Here is a 6,000-nt window from a genome sequence, read left to right as displayed (position 1 = left end):
TCTTCACAAACAACATGTACTTGCTTCCGCTGGATTAGAAGGAGTTTATCCAGCCTCTCAAGCTTCTCATTTAAGGCTTTTAGTTCCTTTTTATGCCCTTCGTCAAAATCAACACCTCCCCTTAAGCTACGATCATATTCCTCACTGTAACTTCCATTGCATTGAGCAAGATTCTCTACTAATTCCCAACCTTCAGCGCCATCTCTATTCATGAAACTTCCATTGGAGGCTGTGTCTAGAAGTATTCTGATACTGGGAATAACACCTCTATACAAAGTACTCAACAAAGATGCATTGTTGAATCCATGATGTGGGCATTGTCTCTGGTAGCCTTTGAAGCGCTCCCATGCTTCAGTGAAAGACTCGCCATTCTGTTGGAGAAATCCTGAAATTTTGTTCCTCAAACGTGCAGTCCTTGAACTAGAGAAGAACTTTGCAAGGAAGACCTTCTTACAATCAATCCAAGAGGTGATTTTCCCAGAAGGTAAAGTCTTCTCCCACTGATGGGCTTTATCTCCTAGAGAAAATGGAAACAATCTCAGCTTCAAGGCATCCTCACTAACTCCATTTATATTGGTGAGACTACAGAGCCTATCAAACTCATCAAGATGTGAAAGTGGGTCTTCAGTAGGCAGTCCATGAAATATGTTGCTCTGAACCATTGAGATTAGACTACTCTTGATTGTGAAGGTTGTGCTGTGGACAGCAGGAGGCACTATCCCATACCTCTGAGTATGAGTAGTGGGAGCATCACTATCACCAATCTTCCTTCTCCTTTGAGGTTCAGTTTGATTATGTGGATTTCCATTCCTACTTCTTCTTGTTCTACTATGGTAGTGTCCTGTGATGTCCCAATTCTCTTGGCAAACGGTTGGTGTATACAAGTACCCGATCAAGAATCCGAATGGTCAGAGGAGCAGGTGCTCGAGTAGACAGGTTCAGGTAGGGGTTCGGGTGGTGGATCGGGTAAGGGTTAGGGTGGTGGATCGGATACGGGGTCGCGTTAGTTCACCTGATATCCAAAACAGACAAGCAAACACTCAGTACCGAGATATGATAAAAAGAACTTGATCTAGCAAATGCTGAAATCCTAAATGTAACAAGAAACAACCAAATGGCAACGCCGCCAAATTGATAGCAGGATTTTCACCCAGGGTATCAATTCCCCATGCAGTTGTAGTACAAAGGGTTATCAATCCAAATGGTTGTTATGCTAGCAAAATGAATGCAATCAGTAACAAGCAAGTCAAGCCAAATAATAATGGGAGTTTTAACTATCAACCTAAGGTGAACACAAATAAGAAAACAGAAAGAACAAAAATCAAGAACAACTCGAAGTACCACACGAAGCAGGTGATCAAGTACTAGACCGGGTTGGTGATCAGATTGATATAAAAACAGTAAACAATCAAATTGCGAAAGCTCCTAAGGATGAGGTAATCAACTCCTAAGCGTTCCTCACCAGTATGAATGTCCTACATGCCTCAAGCAAATATTCCCTAGACAATGAATCTCTAAAATCTTGTTAAAACACTCTCATGATAGAAACAATCAACCTTGATCACTCCCCTACCCAACTCTTGTTAGAGAAACATGACCAAGCAGGCAATACAAACCGATTCATTATTGTCAATAGACTACTTACACATCTAATCTCTTAGGCTAAGTGAGTAAATCTCTAGCATTGGTTGATTCAAGCATTTCATCTACACCTCTCGATGGTAAAACACCCTAGATCTAATCTCAACCTCTCGGTTTGTTGGTAACATTAAGAACACCAATCTAGAAGGGATTTATAAAATATAAACGACCAAGCTAAGACATCCTAACCGATCAAGAACACAAAAATGTCTATCCCATCCCTAGAAACTTTGTTACACTACTCAGATCTCATTGCAGAAAACATAAAAGCATAGCTAAACGAAAATTGCATTGTATTGAAAATAGAGTAAAGAGGAAGAGTGTAGAATCGAAAATCCAAAGGAAAATAAGAAAATGAATCCTAACAAAGTGGAAAAAGTGGTTGAGTCGCTCAAGATCTCTCTCACAAGCTCTCGCTCTCTGGTTTGAGGGTCTGCGGCGTGCTAGGGCGAGAGGAAGAAGAGGGGGTTTATATATTGAAACCCTTTAACCCTAGCAGCCCAGTCCTGCCCGAGGGTGTGCTCGAAGCGGTGCTCGAGGATGTGGTCGGGTAACTACTCGGATAGGTCCTCGTGTTGTTCTTCCTGCCCTTGCAACCTCTTCGATCGGGTTGAGGTTCGGACTGTTCTTCCTGCTCCATAGCTCATTCAGGTACATGCTCGGATTTGACCTTGTTTCTTCCCATTTTAGGCTCTAAAGCACCTGTTTTCATCCCAAAAGTGCAAATGCAAGAATGCAACACCTTAAATGGCCTAAATGTGGATTCCTACAGTAAATGTCCTAAAAATGCTAAGGTTAGGGTAAATATTATGCAGAATATGGACAAAAAAGGATGCTTAAAACATGTAACTTAGAGAGTTATCATCTCTCTTGTTCCATATTTTGAACCCAAATCAATATTCTAAACACCTACTTCTTACAAAACCAGTCCTATTAGCTAGTTCTAATGATTTCAAACCTAGCTAAAGCAAAAGCCAGTTCTTTGTCGTTCTCAATACTCTCAAGATTCCACATCCTATAGAATTATCAACAAAGAGGCCTCACTAAAAAAAAAATCAGTACAAGGCTTGAAAGAAAAGGTTGGGGTTTCAAGGTATGGCAAGAGATTGGGTTAAATGAATATAGTGGTAAAAAGAGAATGTTAACCCAATTCAAAGTTCCATGAGCTAGCATTTATAGTCCATAAGCAAGATATTTAATGATCAGATTGAAGTCCAATATTATAGAGATGCAAAATACTTTCAAATGACACAATGCTTTAAACATATATTCTTCATTTTTTCCGAAGACTGAACTAGCAACAATGAACTATAAATCAGGGCTGTGGGTTCAATCCTAAGAATCTACTTCTAACATGGTAGATTTAATCATTGTTCCCCAATGCATATGAACTGTCCTATGTGCAATATATGAAACACAATCCTAGAATGCAATGCAACTACATGAACACTCTGTTTTTGTAAACATTTTTTTCAAATTATTCAAATTTTTATGGTTTTTCTATGTCTTAGATGCAATGCAGAAGCTAGTATTATTATAAGAAAACCCTCAAACTTTGAAATAAGAAAACAGAAAACAACATCAAATGTCATCTCAAACCCTTCCCCAAACTTAAATTACACAGTCCTTTTTGTAAGAGAAATTTGAAAGAGGATTTAAGAATCCAGAAACAAGATAAAAACATGGAATGCAATGGTATAGACAATGATTAGGTGAAAGTGGTACCTCAAGGCTGCTGGAAAATGGGGGGGGGGGGGGGAATTCGATCTCATACCTGGACAAGCGCTCGGTCGAGTGACTGGTCGGGTAAGGTCCTGATCCTTCCGTTCTTCCTCTGATTAGACTCTCATGCTTTCCTGACCACCAAAACACTAAAGAAAACATAATCAAAATAACAAAAACTTAAGAAAGTGTATACAAGGATACCTTAGGGACTTCCTCCCTAGTGAGCTTGTTTAAAGTCTCTAAGCTTGACTTGACATACTCTAATGCTATGAGAGGTCATAGAGAGGTGATGAGGTCCCTTCTCTTCTCATAGAGCAAAGTAGAGAGTAACATAACTTAATCTTGAACATCTTGAAATCTTAAATGTAGCAAAACATATCCCAATTGGCAACGACGCCAAATTGATACTAGGATTTTTATGTCTCCTTCCTATCAGGTTCAATTAACCTTATGAGTTGTAGTACTTAAGGTGTCAATCCAAATGGGATGATACTAATCACAAAAGATGCAATCAAGATAGAACAAGTTAAGCCAATTAAAAGATGGGGGGGGGGGGGGTGATTCTAACAACCTAATGAAGCAGAAATGAAATGGAATAAAGTAAACAACTTAAAGAAGTACTAAGCAGAAATTAAGCTACTAAACAAGTGCAATAAACAAGACTAAGTAGAATTAACTAATAAGCAGAGGTAAACAAGAGCAAACTAGAACAAAACAATGCATAAATAAGAAAGTAAACTGGATCTCGACCTAGCACTCGGTCGAGCATGGTATGAACCAAGGTCGAGTGCATGGTCGAGTGATGCAGAACAGAAGATTAAATGCAGAACTAAAGTGCATAAACTATAAAGCAAAAAATGACAACTAATTAAATGCAATAAACATAAGCAAACAAGTAGCAAATAAATCCTAAGGATGGGAATTATTGGTTGGTATTAAACTTAATCTATCTAGGTTGCTTAACAAAACTCAATCAACAGTGAGCTAATCCTTAGACAATGGCCTCATAAACTTGCTAATTCACTCTCATGGCAAAAAAAATCAAGTTTAGGAACATCCTAACCCAACTCTCATTGGTGAAACCTTACTAAACAGGCATTAAGATCCAGGTTCATTATTTGTCAAAAACCATCCTAGACAACTAATCTCTTAGGCTAGGCACAATAATCTCCAGTATTAGCTTTATCTAACAACCTAAACATTGGTATGATGCAAGGAAGCTTAATATCTGTTCTTACCCTCTCAGATATAAGAACAGCTTAGAGAACACCTAATCTGGAAAGGATTCTATATAATTCAAGCTTAAACAATCCTAAACAAACTAAGTTCTCTACCAACCTAACCCATCCTTAAGAATCTATCTCTACTCAGATCTAATAAATAAGATTTAACAACACAAACCCAGAAAATGATGAAACAGACATAATCAGAATGATAATGATGAAATAAGCAACTTTGTAAAAGAAATCAAATAAAAATATTTAAAGGATCAAAAGTTATGAAGATTACAAGTTTTGGTGGCTAAACCTAAAAAAACGAGCTTTTTCTGTGGCCAGAGGTGAGAGACCTATATATAGGAAACAAGGGAAGCCCTAGTTAGCTAGGAGACAAAATAAGTGATCAACCATGCACGGTCGAGTGGTTTGTCAAGTAGCTCGAGTCGTCGATCTGGTATGATATCCGTTCAATAAAACAGTTATAACTCTTGAAACACAACTCCGATCAGTCTTAAACTACCGGAATTGGAAAGCTAACTTGATTGTATACAACTTTCATGAAGAACTATGCAGCTGAATGCCAACGAAATATCTTTATTTTGGTCGATCTTTGAGGGACTTGTCTTGAATCCGACTGAGTGTTCTTTGCCAAACGGTCGAGTGTGTGCTCGATCGGCTTAGTGGTATTGAGACTTGTTTATAATGCATGCTTTCCTTGTGATTGCCTTTGGAAAGTTTTGATTAACACTTTATTAGCATAGGATCTTTATCATGGAAATGGATTGATTTGCATAAGTGTTCTTAGCCATAGGATTGTTCTTGATTATTGCTTAGACATCTAGGATTGGTTAGCTCTCTCCCAAGTCAATTACCTTGCCCACGGTTCACCTGTTTAATCTTGATTTAAAGTTTGTTCTTAGTTGTGTCCTTATTTGTTTTAAGTTTGCATTGCTTGAGTTTGTTTTGTTCTCTCCTTTTGAATTAGTTTGTTAGTTAAGATTGTTACAATAAACCAATTCCTGTTTAAGTTTAGATTAAACATCTTTGTGCATTCTTAGTGAGTTGATTAATGCAGATTGTGGATTGATAATTTAATTGAAGTAAAAGTACTACATCAATTTGGCGCCGTTGCCGGGGATCGAACCCGGGTCAACCCAAAGCAGACCGGGTCAAACCCGGGTCAAAGCGAAAACAAGTGTGGACTAAGGCGGCTGCGGGATGGTCTCGGCCGATTGGTGAGGCCGCTTGGCTCCATCAGCCATGACTTGGCCGATGGTGGTGGCCGCTGGTAGCTCCTGTCTGTGGCTTTGAGAGTTCAATCGGCCGACTCTAGGCCGCTGGCCTTGACCGATGGCTTCAATCGGCTATCACTTGGCCGCTGGTGTCTCCTGTTTGTGGTCCAAGTGAGTATAATCGG

At 39.0% G+C, this 6,000-nt stretch overlaps 1 non-coding gene across 1 annotated transcript; it reads left to right on the top strand.

The window, feature by feature from the left end:
- Positions 1–300: 300 nt before the first annotated feature.
- LOC147950244 (small nucleolar RNA R71) lies at positions 301–407 on the top strand. The gene has a single exon (XR_015565480.1). It is a non-coding gene; the product is annotated as a small nucleolar RNA R71 (small nucleolar RNA).
- Positions 408–6,000: the final 5,593 nt, after the last annotated feature.

Source organism: Camelina sativa, chromosome 1 (genome assembly GCF_030686135.1).
Source record: "Camelina sativa cultivar CO46 ecotype springtype chromosome 1, ASM3068613v1".
NCBI lineage: Eukaryota > Viridiplantae > Streptophyta > Magnoliopsida > Brassicales > Brassicaceae > Camelina > Camelina sativa.
This window is presented reverse-complemented; position numbering and strand designations above follow the sequence as displayed.